Genomic DNA, 14,705 nt, shown 5'->3' with positions numbered 1-14,705 from the left:
CTGTGCAAATTGTAGCCTCATTTTCCTATTTTTAGTGGAGATGAGTGGTACCCGGTGGGGTCTTCTGCTGGTGTAGCCCATCCGCCTCAAGGTTGTGCGTGTTGTGGCTTCACAAATGCTTTGCTGCATACCTCGGTTGTAACCAGTGGTTATTTGAGTCAAAGTTGATCTTCTATCAGCTGGAATCAATCGGCCCATTCTCCTCTGACCTCTAGCATCAACAAGGCATTTTCACCCCCCAGGACTGCAGCTTACTGGATGTTTTTCCTTTTTCAGACCATTCTTTGTAAACCCTAGAAATGGTTGTGCGTTAAAATCCCAGTAACTGAGCAGATTGTCAAATACTCAGACCAGCCCGTCTGGCACCAATAACCACGCCATGCTCAAAGTTGCTTAAATCACCTTTCTTTCCCATTCTAACATTCAGTTTGGAGTTCAGGAGATTGTCTAGACCTGGACCACACCCCTAAATGCATTGAAGCAGCTGCCAAGTGATTGGTTGATTAGATAATTGCATTAACGAGAAATATTACAGATGTTCCTAATAATCTTTAAGGTGAGTATATATATATATATATATATATATATATATATATAAGGTGTAAACATTTTCTTTAGTACATCTTATTTAGTAAAAGAAATGCAAACCAATCTCCTAAGGTAACCCCTGTGATACCATTTTGCCTTTTAGCCCAGCTTCAATGGATCTTTTATAGGTGTCCTGACCTCAGAGAAGTCTCCCTTTTCTGCAGCCTGAAATGGATTCTGGGTGATGTAGTTCTGACACGGGGGTTGCTGCTGTTCATCACACCGAGCCTCCTATTTGATGAGACAAGTCACGTCACACTCAAAATCTCACTCCCTGGCTAAACACCTCCTGGTATTTCAATGCAAGAGAAAGACAGAAACAAGAAAATGTGTTGATTTCTCCTTCATCAAAATGTAATATGTGCATTTATGAAAATATCATAAATGTATGTACATATGTTGGAAACATGACATATTGGAATTTTATATAAGTCCATATTAAAAATTGGTAGATACAAAAATATACCAATATATTATCAAATGTATATTTAGCATATATCTCAATTCACTTTTTTATTGTTTCCATGCATAGGTGTGACATCAGTTGCAAATACAGTATATGTGGAATAAAAATGGACCCAGTTGGTCTTATATACCTCTGTGAGTTGAATCGAGAACAAATTTACTTTTAAAACTCTAACACATTATAAAGTTCATAATTGTGTTGCCTAGGAAGGTGAAGGCATGTCCCACCCTACTCTACCTCTGATTGGATTACCCTGGTATTCTTACCCTAACAAATCTCACTCCAAATTACTAAACCTAGCCAATCCAACCAACCAAGGCAACGCACATTTGCTTACCTGGCTACACGGCAATTCAGGTGAACAGGCTAGCAGCAGGTCGGTTTAGGCTGACTGAAGACCAAGTGTAGGCGTGCTACAATGGCCTATAATCCATTCATAGTCCTGCTATACTGAGCCTGAGAAGTCATCCTGCTACGTCCACTTTCAAAGTGATTTTATATGAAACATTTTCATAAGAAGATAAGGTTTCATTTCTGTCATGTCTGTCTTGTTAATTACAGTTAACTGTCTCCATGATCATCATTACACACTCACAGATAGTGTTCCAAACACTTTATTGCAGCCGTAGTCGCTCATAGTAAGTCATGATTGCTTTGGTTGCACTCACTGAGAGTACGGTTACTCCCAGAAAGCCTATTAATCCGGCCACAATGGGGATCATGGTCTTATGCTCTGGCCCTGCAAAGAAACGGACACGGGTCAATTCATTAACTCTGTATTCTGAGTGCACATATACACCTCACACTGACTTACGATATCCAAAAACACAAATCCATACAACTGTACTGTCAATAATTTTGACTTAGTGAAAATAATGTCAAAACTTAAGAAATATATAGCTAAAGATGCAGTCCATTTGTATTCTGATACTTTAAAACATGATGTGCACTGGACATGTAACAGTGTGTACAAGTTCTGGACTGAGACATGAACTCACAGTAAGACGGTGGGACAGATGACGTCCCCCTCCTGTTGACCACCAGAGGTTCAGCAGACACTACAGCAGCTTGGGCCCCCTCTCCGTCCATCTGGCTCCCTGACCTCTTGGTGTGCTGCTGGCTGCTGCAATTCTATTACAACATCAGGCTCAGTTGGGGACTTTCACTCCTTTACATTTATTTGTATGATTTACTTACAGATTTAGTTTTTACATGAAAACATTAGGTTTTTTTTTTAATATGATTGCATGCTACTGCTACCCAACAGTAACCTACAGTACATGAAATAGCTCCCCCTTGATCAACTACAACATGGAAATGTTGCTTACACACTAATGCATCAATAATAATAACAACAGTAGTAGCACTCAAGGGGCAATTTTTCTGTGTTATGCGTACTTTTACTTTTTTAATACTTTTATTATTAGTATTTAATCAAGTACTTTTACATGGCAGGATTGCTGCCTTAATGGGATATTTCACTGTTGGAAAGACAAATATATTTTAAATTAAAACTTTTAATTGGGTCACTTATGAAGTATAAATGTTAATTTTTTTTTAGAAAGTGGTGCCTTCTAGGCCGCGATAAGTGTTTTTGGCTCATATGGATGAAATACACCAAATCCCAGAATGCACTTGCTTCGCTGCTTTACGAGTCCATCCCAAGCCACGCCTACCGTTTACAGACAGACAGTGAGACAGTAGACTCAACTCAAGTGTGTTTTATTGTCATTTCAACCATAAACACGAAACAACGTTTCACCGTGGCGCAAGTGGTGTTACACATTTAAAATACATAAAAATGACATTATATAAGAACGACATACGAAACAGGCTACATTTAGTGCACACACATTATAGGCTGCGTAAAGTTCAACGCAGCCCGTCGGGACCCGTCGGGCTCAGTTCGGGTATCCATACCTAATACCCTAACTGAGCCCGACGGGCCGGGCCAGGTTCGGACAGATATTTAGAAATGATGGTCGGGCTCGGTCACATCAGCGCGATAAGGCATTTATTGTAAAATGGTGCTGCGGCTCCTTTAAGAGAGCTCAGTGCGTGAGTAAAACGGGCAGAAGAGAGAGAGAGAGAGAGGAAGCAGAAGTGTAGATGCGACCGGAGCAGAGATGGTAGAATAAGTTTAAGTTTTGTACAAAGTGTGTGCGGTGTCCAAAATACACCCCAGACAAAGCCAAGTTCAGTCATTTGCTCACCAGAAACAGGATTTTAACCCCCACGTTATTCTTTTTATAACGTCGGCCCTGGAGGTAACCAGTCTCACCTGGTTTTCTGACCACGATCGGAAATGAAGCGATCAGGAAAGGTTAACATATTGAATATATTAACAGCTTATTAATGTGCGCTTTTTGCCCCGTGTTCGCTGATGCGCTCATCTGTTGACATTTCCGAATGCCTTCCTACAGTTGCTTAATAAAAGCGGGCTTTCCACACAAACAAACGTACATGTATGAAAAAAAAAAAAGAAAAAAAAAAAAGATTTTAACTGTGTCTGGCTCGGGTCGGGCTTGGACACAAATTTCTTAATGCCTGTCGGGCTCAGGCCGGGTTTGGTCACGGCTCTGTCGGACGCGGGCCGATCCAGACTCTAGTCTACACAGTCTGACGAGACAGCGGCAGCCCTGCTGCGCTCCATACCCAGGAGAAAGTCACCGTTTCTGGGTTACTGGACAACCGGGGCTCGGGTCTCCGCGGAGCTGCCCAGCTGCCGGCATAACTATCAGGGTTCGTACACCTTTTCCAAGGTCAAATTCAAGCACCTTCAAGGTCCATTTTAAAGTTTTTTCCAGCACCTTACACCACCGTAAAATATATACCAATACATAGTCAAAAGTATTATTTAGTGTTTTTGTCACATTAAAAAAAACAATGCTATAAAACAGCCCAAACTGTGTTTCGTAATAGCAGAAGGATCAGATATTTAAGCAAAACACAAGTTTTATTTTTCTAAATGTATCACTGTCTAAGTAGACTTTGCTTGCTATCTAACCTGGATGAGTCAATGTAAAAACAATTACCCCTCCCCCCCCAAAAAAAATCACTCGACAGGTTCACTTTACTAACCCTGAATTAGCACCTTTTAAAATGTTTAACCTCTTCATGGTTCCTAACATAACATCCAGTAAGACAGCTATGGAGAGGAGCACTGAGTGGGAGCATCTGAGCCAAATGACATACAGCTGGGTCATTGTGCGTCACAATCCAGGAAAAAAAGGTGGTGCACCATCTTAGATTTTGCTGAAAGGTTATGCTACCCTTAATGTCAGTCTTTTCACACTTTTTCCAAATATAGGGCATGCCGTACAAACTTGTTCAGTCATATTGAAATGTTTGTCTTACACCCTACAAAGTTTGGGCTGCCTATGAATTAATGTACAAATATTGCTTCCCAGACAATGTGATTTTCAGGCTGTAAAACTGAAGTCATTTCAAGGGCTAAAAATATTAGGGCCAGAAATATTTTACAGGCCTTGGTTTTGGGACCCATTCTTGATATAGACAAGGTTTGAACAAAATCTGTTGTAAGACTGAGACTGAGACTGTGCAACAACAACCTGTAATTCCATTTTAACCCAGAAGACTGACAAAAAAGAGAGAAAAAAAATGTACTTCATTGCCATGACATATACATTTATCTACTGGAATAGAGTGCAAATATTGCATAAGGCCATCCTCGACCTTACAGTAGGCTACTTGAGAAATATAGACCAGAGGTTTCTGTCACTTAGGAATGTGGATTTTGATGGATGACCTCTTGACCTGGGGGGTCAAGAGGTCACGACCTGTCAAAAAGTGATTGATGCCTTCCAGATGTGTGTGACTGGACTGTTCCGGAAGCTTCTAGAAGGAAGGCGTGTCCCGGAAATGACGTGTGTTAAGTGATGCAATGAGGGAGACACAGGAAGTATAAAGATGCTTCATTTAAATGATCCAATCATTGACATATATATAATGGACCAACAGAGCCCGTTGCTCTGGACGGAGACCAGTGAAGGCTATTAGAAGCACTTTTCCAGTGATGGCCAGCAGTAGTATTAGATATTTTTTTGGGTGTTTTGAACAGCCGTCATCCGCAAACGCAAACCTGCCATGCCAACTGATGATATGAGCGCGCGTGATGACGGCGCGCCGCCGCGTCGTTACTCGCGATCGCCATCTAGTGGACGAATATGTTAGTGCATCTAATCGCCGGAAGCGCGCACGCATCTAGCGGATGTGATGACGTCGCGGTCGAACGTCGGCACCCCGCGAGCGCCATCTAGTGGCCGAATATGTTAGTGAATCTAATCGTCGAAGCTGCGCACGCATCTAGCGGATGTGATGACGTCGCGGTCGAACGTCGGCACCCCGCGAGCGCCATCTAGTGGCCGAATATGTTAGTGCATCTAGCGGATGTGATGACGTCGGTATCGCGGTCGTACGCCTCCCTGCAACAAGCGTCTCTCACACCCGCTTCGAATGAGGTCACTCTGTCGTACTACCTGGGGGGGTCTGCACACTTTTTAGCTTTTCTGCTAGCTAGCTAGCTTACTACCACGTTTTTCCACAAACAATACCAGTGAGTTGTTCTTTTTTTTGTGAGAAAAAAAAGAGGATCCTTTTTTCAGCAGTGCACTGTTTAGCCTTTTGTTTCATGCTAGCTGTCTCTTTTTTAGATGCTTTTTTCTAGCTAGTCTGGTAGCTAGATAGCTACCACGTTTTTCCTCATCAAAAAAACCCTCTGGAGTTTCACTTTTTAATTCTTCTTGGTGAAAGCAACGCAGCTGTTTCGTTTTTTCAGCAATACCTACTAGTGGTAAGTAAATTTAAAAGCACCTCTTGTGTTTAAGGATGTTCAAAGATATTTAATTAATTCAGTCATTCATGAATTAGCTAAAACTTTGACCGTATGTTCGAATAGCGGGCGTGTTAACATTACATGACGATGGTAAAAAACCCTTTTTAGACCAGTGGTTAGCTTGTAAATGTGAGGTCTATTGTTGTGGGTGTTAAATCGTCATAAAGGGTTTTTGTGGTGTTTAAAAACCCCCTTGTTTTCAAGGCTGACTGCTCACTTTTACTGCAGTTTTTAGCTAAGGTGCTAGCTAAAAATTTTCCCTCGTTTTCTCAGGCTTCCTCAACAAAGACCTTTGAAGAAAAGAGGATTCGTTTCTACAGAAATGGCTGCGTTTGGTGAGTAAATTTTTTAAAAAGCTTATTGTAAGGTGTTTAATTCATTCAGTCATTTGTGACTTAAAAACGTTTTTTTTTGTATAATGCAGTTTGCGTCATTAGGTGATTTTACAAAGAGCTGGGACAATGTGGCTGTGTTAGTTGATGAAACACTTATACCACAAGGTAAAAACCTATAAATATATTATACACTACAGCATTAATTGATTTAGTACTGTGTTTTCATTAATTTTTTGTTTTTGTTTTTGTTTTTAAAAAGAGCGCTTGTGTAGCCCCGATCCTACAGACCCCAACACACCAGAACATAAAACAAAAGGTCCTTCTAATAAGGAATAAGAACGTTGGAAACAGGTATTTATGGGGCTATTTATCTCTTTCAGGCTGTAATATTTATTACTATTTAATTTATCACCGGTTTCTATTCCTCTAATATATATATATATATATATATATATATATATATATATATATAAATAAATATATATATATATATTCTGTGTCTAGACAATCCGTTCCTGAACAAAGGATCCGTAAGGGTGATGGCTACTCGATAGCACATACGGCTGAAATCAACCATGATAAAAGGCCGTGCGCTTCTCTAAACCTCTCTGTGAAAGCTGCTACCCCTAAAAACGTTCACCATCGTAAGCCTAAGAAGCAATTTATTGAGGTGAGTTGAAAAGAAAAACGGTAAAATGCTGTGTTGTATTAAAAAAAAAAAAAAAATCTAATGCATCTAATCTAATGCTTATTGCAGCCTGAGCCATACCAGAAAGGCTTCCCGCCCAAAAGACGCAACCATTCCTTTGTTCCGGTCTCATCTTACCAGGCCACTGTATCTTATGATCCTAACACAGTTGCAGAGGTGAGAAACCCTTTTGTATCTAACAGAATATATTTACATGTGTTATAAAAGCTTTTTAAATAAAATGTATATGTTGTTAAAAAGACCTTTCCTTTGTTTTAGCAACTAAAGGCTACGGAAGACTTAGTTTCATTGTATTTGACGCCTGAGGACGATTTCACACAGCCACCCCTGTGGAGCAGAAACGGATGTCTACACAAGCCTAAGAAGGGATCTAAGAAGAGATCTATTGAGGTGAATTGAAAAGAAAAACATGAAAATAGAGTGTTGTATTTAAAAAAAAAAAAGGAATTTTTTTCTAATCTAATGCTTATTTCATCCTGAGAAGCCATACACGGACGGTTTCCCACCCAAAAGACGCCGCCCTTCCTTTGTTCCAGACTCCTCTTACACGGCCTCTGTATCTTATGATCCTAACACAGCTGCAGAGGTGAGAAACCCTTTTGTATCTAACAGAATATATTTACATAGTGTTATAAAAGCTTTTTAAATAAAATGTATATATTGTTAAAAAGGCATTTCTTTTGTTTTAGCAAGTAACGACACCGAGACTTAGAGTCCTTGCATTTGTTGTCGTCTATGTGTGATTTCACACATAGTACACCAAAGCCCTACCACCCCAACGAGTGACTCCATTGAGAGGGGACAAAAGGACACCCCTTTACAAAAGACATCTGATGAGGTGTGTGTGTGTGTGTGTGTGTGTGTGTGTGTGTGTGTGTGTGTGTGTGTGTGTGGGCGGTGTGCGGCAGCGCCGCTGCCTTTATTTAACCAGAAAAATATGTTGTTATACCTCTAGACAATCCATGCCGTAGAAGCCGGAGAAGGGTCTGAAGACACAGGACTAACAGCGACAGCTCCATACCCCCTCAACCAAATCGTTAGCTACAGCAGAAGGGTCTGAAGACGCCGGAATAGCAGAGACACCGCTTACAGCCCATCAATCGAGTCAGGCATCTTTGCAGGTGTTCCCTGAATATAATGTAGGTGCATACCTCTTTAACTGTATCTATAGCACAGAGGAAGGATCCGACTATGTCAGCTGTATACCACACACCTCTGTCATAACGGTGTCAGATAAAAAGTGTAACAGGGTAATACATCAGTAACCAATCCTGTAAATGTATTCGAGGTTAACGTTCCATTCCCTTGATAAGCAAGCAGTACCTAATTATAATACTTACAACCAGTTTGAACACTGTGGGGCACTAGGAGGTCCTGAGCAGGTGACATTGCTTCAGGGTGAAGAGCTTTTGAGTATTGTGTCAACACTACACCTCAACAACCTGCGGCAGATGGCAATTATAAACAAATACAATCAGAATTAGCCGAATTACGAAAACAAAACGATGCTCTTATGAATAAATTACATGTCTTGCAAACAGCTAACACACAATTGACTGGTTTGGTCACAGACTTTGGAACAACGCTGGCCAGTCAGGTCAGAGCTAACACGCATTTGGTTGATTTGGTCACAGGTTTTGGCACCACGCTGGCCAATCAGGTCAGCTCTCTCAATACGCTGATTGTACCTATGATAGTATGCCTTAAAAAGACTATGAATATGCACCACCCAGTAAAAAAAAACAGGCTATAGTTTGTGTAAAATATAAAAAAAAAAATTAAAAAAAAATTAAAAAAAATGCCACCGCCACCCAAAAAAACAAAAAAATCTGAACCCTTAGGTGTGTGTGACGATAGTAGTGACGAGGAACTAGAATGGCCATGCGAGGACGATTACACAAGAGCAGTAAGCAATCCTCAGGATTTTGCACGTTTGTGTGCTACACATGCCAAAATATTCGAAGCCTGGGCCCAATCTATGCCTAGTGCTAGCGCTAGTGAAAGCAACAGTGAGAAAACACAAGAATCAGATAGTCCGGCCCCTGAACAGTTGTCACATAATGGTCCTTCAGACGTATATTCCAACAATACACCGTCCAATACAGACGCTACACAATCATCAAATACAGACCCCCCAGGCATAGATCAGAGTAATAAGAGACCTGCATGTTTTCCGAGTGTTCAGCCGTCAAAACGATCCTGTACAGATGAGCAGACCGGTCCCCAACCGTCCACAAGCGCTTATAGTACCCCTCCATCACCCCCAGAAAATCCTCAGGGGGGTGTGCAGTGTGGTGCGGGGCGCTTTTCTAAGGTAACATCCGAAATAGCATCCAGACAGATACCCCTTTTTAATGCTGCTGAATTTCGTCAAGATGTCGACCTGCGAAATATTGATTTGACTGATATTGGTAGTGTTCCTGAAAGGGTGTATAGCACCTTAACAGATTTAATAGCGAGGGCTTTGTGCAATGCAACACAGGACAGCGTTTTAAATGTTGAGTTAAGGGGGCCAGCCGTAGATGTCCCTATCCAAACAATGTTGAACTCAAGCGATGGCTATAACACAGACACATTTCTGGAGCAAGTCGCACAAGCGATGCAGAGTAACGATAATTCACTGACCGATGACTCTTTAGAATTAATAGTGACAATAGCGCGCAATATGTCGGGAGGGGGTGTCGGGAGACGTCGAAAACTAGGAAGCATTGGTTACGATCAAATATTGTCAGAAAAAGGTAATGCTTTGTATAACCCCAAGAATAACGCTGGTAACGACAATCTCTGCTTTTCTCTCTGCCTGGCACATTATGTAAATAGCAGATGGTCGCATGATGAGAAGATGAATTATGCCAAGCAGCTGCATAGTGATTTGGGTTTTGACTACACACATAAGGTTTCGTTCTCTGATGTTGACAGATTTGAGAAACATTTGAAAATGAAAATTGTGATATTCCATCATGTAGCCGGATGTAAAAAACCCACGATCTTCAAAACGCACGACCAACCAGATGTGAAAACAGCATGGTTGTATTTGCATGACAAACATTATTATCTCATCGTAAAATAAAACGGCCTTTTGGGCGCCACACGCTTGGCGATGGGTGTTACAAGACCTACCAGAACCCTCTGGGGCACCTTTGTAGTTGGCTTTGTAATGTGTGTTACACTGCTTGTATACCTGACAAGACCATTAAATGCACAGACTGTGGACGCATATGCAAATCGCAACAGTGTTTTGAAAACCATAAAAAACCGGACGCTGAAACACGGGCTTATACCCCGCAATAAAAATCAAATATTGCGTAGTCCTGTCACGCGAACAACATATCGTGTGTCGAAAAATTCCACAGCTGTAAAAACCTAAATGCCTACATTGTAGAGAGCCTTTAGGGGGGCTACGCGACTCTTGCTATATACAACCCGGTCAACGCAAAGAAAGTAGTGATAAGTATCTCTTTTAATGATTTCGAAACACGTTATCAATGTGGCCCATGAAGCTAATTTTGTGTGCGTTATGGATATGGACGGTCAAAAAACTGCTACTAAAACAACAAACTGTGTCGATCATCATTCATTAAGAACTACAGACAGGAGAAATACAGAGGCTATACTTTTATAGCACACAATGCATCAGGTTTTGACAGTTATATAGTTTTAGAGTATCTGGTGAGTCAGAAACTTTGTCCAACTATTACTATGCGCGGTTCTAGGGTGCTTCTGATGATCGATTCTACTTTCAATCAGCGTTGGATCGATTCGTTCAGTTTTATCCCTATGGCTCTATCTAAAACACCGGCAGCCATGGGGTTCTCCGATCTTCTCAAAGGCTTCTTCCCCACCTAATTTAAGCGGCGAGAATGAGAATTATATTGGTCCGTATCCTGCACCAGCTCTATATGGTTATGATGCTGAGCGAGCGCGTCTAAGAAAACGTTCATGGAGTGGTAATGCGTTACGGTCAGCGACACACCTTTTGACTTTCGAAAAGAACTGCTCAGCTATTGTGTTAACCATGTAACGCGTTTTGATTAAAGCATGCAAAATATACAGAGAGGCCTTCCACGAAGTGCACAGGCCTAGACCCGTTTGCATACGCTATTACGGGCCTCCTCATGTATGTGTGTATTTAAAACGTTGTTCCTCCCCCCCAAAGATTCTGTTGCTCTGACATACGAAGGGGCCTACCTTAGGCAAAACAAGACATGTTCTGATGTTTCAATACAGTGGCTTGAGTATGTTGCAGACAGAGAGGGCCTTTGACATACAGCACGCTCAGAACAGAGGTGAAAAGTCATTTGGTCAGTTCTTTGTAGATGGCTATTGTGAAGACACACACACGCGGTTATGAATTTAATGGCTGCTTCTTTCACGGCTGTGATAAGTGCTATGCGTCAGGTGAAATCAATCCTCTCACCAAAAACAAAAAAAACACAGGGTGAACTGCTCCGGGAGTTCCATAACAGAGTGACTGCTCTAAAAAATAAGCATCAGCTGAAAGTTGTGGTGATGTGGGAATGTGATTGGAGACAGTCTGTGGACAATGACCCAGACGTTAAGGAGTTCATGTTAACATATGAAAAGTCAGGGGTGCCTCAATCCACGAGAATCCCTCTTTGGAGGCCGCGCACAAATGCAATGAAACTGTACCACAAGGTAGAAAATGATGAAAAGATCAGATACTATGATTTCACAAGTTTGTACCCAACTGTTCAGTCTAAAAGAGATTATCCAATAGGACACCCCCAAATAATACACAAGGATTTTGATGACAAACCAATACTTTGGCATTGTGAAATGTACAGTAGTACCGCCCAGAGGCCTGTATCACCCTACCACTGTAACTGTAAACTGATGTTCCCCTATATGCCGCGCATGTGCCGCGTACAATGAATCAAACAACACCATGCACACATAGCGATCAAGAGAGGTTGTTGTCGGCGTTTGGGTGACGTTTGAATTACAGAAAGCCATAGAGAAAGGGTATAAGATTGTTTCCATTGCTGAAGTTTGGCATTTCCCAGAAAAAACTGATCAGCTTTTAAAGCCTATGTTATAAACAATTCTTAGCAAACGCAGAAAGCTTCCAGGATACCCTGGGCATATCAAAACCGAAGACAAAAAAAAGTACATAGATGACTATTATGCACCGAAGGCATTCATCTTGATCCGACCAAGATATGTTTTAACAAAGCTGTCAGGCATACAAATAAATTGCTTCTGAATAGTCTTTGGGGCAAATTTGCCATGCGTAGCAACATGACTACTGCTGAGCTCATAACCGAACCATCCCGCTTCACACAGCTCATGTTCAGCGACACTTTTGATGTTCGCCAGTTCTCATTCATCTCACCAGAAGTAGCGATTGTCCAATGGCGATACACAGAGGGGGTCGCATCCAGAGTAAAAGATGTGAATGTTTTTATAGGGGCCATGACCACAGCCTATGCTCGCATGGAGCTATATGATTTGTTGGATAAACTGCAGGAACGTATTTTATATGTTGACACTGACAGCATTCTGTTCACAAGCAGAGACGGCGAGTGGATCCCACCTCTAGGTCCTTACCTTGGCGATTTAACGGATGAACTAAATAGTGCCCAAGTCTGTGGGGCTCCTACCGAAGATTATATAACTGAGTTTGTTTCCGGGGGTCCTAAATGCTATGCTTATAGGACCGCTCAAGGAAATACACAGGTTAAATGCAAGGGTGTAACCCTCAATGCCACAAATGCCAAAGTGGTTACACATGAATCGTTAATTGGTCTTGTTCAATCCTTTGTGACCAAGCATCAGCAGCCTCCTAACCATCTGACCACAACGGCCTTCACAATAACACGCGACAAAAACAGTTCCATCTCAAAAACGACACACTCACCAGGAAAGTACAGGTCGTTTACAACAAACGACGCGTGCTCCAAGACTATACAACCGTACCTTATGGCTACTAGGGATGTTTCAGGATTTGATGGTAGGCTTCAACACCCTTTCAGCCTTGTTATCAGTGGTCCCTCTAATTGTGGAAAAACATACTTTGTCAAAGACATTATTGAAAACATGTTGTGCGTTATTTCACAAAACATCGATAACATTGTATACATCTATTCATGCTGGCAACCAATATACGATCAATTGCTTAAAACGGTGAATATAAATTTTGTACAAGGTCTCCCGGAATCGTTCTGCGACGAAACACTCTTGCCTACTACTAAGAATAATTTGCTCATTATAGACGATTTAATGAATCAAGCCAGTGATAATTTGGAAGTTCAAAAAGTTTTCACCCAGTATGTCCATCATAGACGTCTTAGTTGTATATATCTAGTGCAGAATCTGTTTATTCAAGGTAAAGGCTAGTCGTTTTAATCCAGTTTGAATACAAACTATATGATTATTTTCAAAATGCTAGAGATCAACATCAGATAAGCTTACTGTACGCCAAATGTTCCCCGGTAATAGTAAATATTTTTAGAGGCTTTTAAAGACGCAACTAGTTACACCTTTGGCTATCTATTGATAGATTATAAAACCACAACCCCCGATATATTTAAGACTCAGAACCGCTCTGATATCCCCACAGCAGGTTGTATAACGTTCCTAGAAAAAGGTGTAATAATGTCAAACCAATGGAGAGGAATTTTACATTGTTAGACATGCTACAAAAGGCATCACCCGAAAGGTCGAGGTGTCATTGTGAGCAACGCTAGTCGGACTTTATTAATGCCCTTTGTGGAAATAGCTTTGAATGTCTTACAAGGTCACATACCGTTGTCTAATATTCAGTACAAGCTGTTAAAGAAAAAAGAAGAAAAGTTATTAGACTGATAGCTGATAAAAAAGTTTTAAAAATTTATTTAAAAAAAAAGACAATCAATCAAACAGGAGGTTTCTACTGCCTCTACTGGGGAGCTGCTATCCCATTCATAGCAAGTCTTATCAACAGGAGTTGAGATGGAACACACTCAGAAAATGTTTTGGTTCCACAAAATCAATTAGCAGCATTACAGCATCCTCAAACATCGGACTCCTCAAATGTATCTCTCGCGACAGTCTGTACAAAGTGAATTGGACCGAGCCATGAGTGATATATTGAAACAGCAGGACATTGATGTATATGAAAAAGCTAAAAAGATATTCAAATTATTCTACAGAGGTACCTGGTCATGATAAAACAGGGTGAACGCAGAAACGTGTGATTACATTATCAATGCCTGAAGTTGATTCAAAGGATTCAAAAGAAGAAAAAAAGAAATATGTTAAAAACAAGTGTTGAAACATATGCCTATAAGAAACAAAAGAAATGCGAGGAATACATATTGGCTTCATTATCCACGACACAATGACCAGATATCTTGGACAGATCAAGGGAAATAGTTGTTGGAAATAAGAATGTGCCAGGTAGTCATCTGTATGATCTGCTGAAAAGTGTCACAGCCCATAATAATGTTGCCAGAACGCTCTAGACCAAAAGGGTGGAACATATTTTTTAAAAAGCGTTAGCTAGCTTAAATGTGCCAATATCCGTAATCCCAAACACACAAGGGCACGTTCTATTGAGGTTTTTAAAAGGATACACAACATGTGAGGTAATACACAACGCTCTATGACTGCTTTCGACCCGAGCACTCCTAGAGCAATAAGAATGCCCCCTGTATTTAATATACACAAACGGCATCTGATTTACACGCAACTAGTACTCCTAGAACCTTTAGTATAACACCATCCATTACTAAGAAGCAATACATGCTTGCA

The 14,705-nt window shown here is 41.0% G+C and overlaps 1 long non-coding RNA gene across 1 annotated transcript; it reads left to right on the top strand.

Annotated features, from left to right (window-relative positions):
- Positions 1–6,517: 6,517 nt before the first annotated feature.
- On the top strand, positions 6,518–7,533 carry LOC120553038. The gene is made up of 5 exons (XR_005638088.1): positions 6,518–6,595; positions 6,749–6,914; positions 7,002–7,109; positions 7,212–7,343; positions 7,438–7,533. It is a non-coding gene; the product is annotated as an uncharacterized LOC120553038 (long non-coding RNA).
- Positions 7,534–14,705: the final 7,172 nt, after the last annotated feature.

Source organism: Perca fluviatilis, chromosome 23, assembly GCF_010015445.1.
Source record: "Perca fluviatilis chromosome 23, GENO_Pfluv_1.0, whole genome shotgun sequence".
NCBI lineage: Eukaryota > Metazoa > Chordata > Actinopteri > Perciformes > Percidae > Perca > Perca fluviatilis.
The sequence above is the reverse complement of the archived record's forward strand: the minus strand, read 5'-3'. Positions and strand labels throughout refer to the sequence as shown.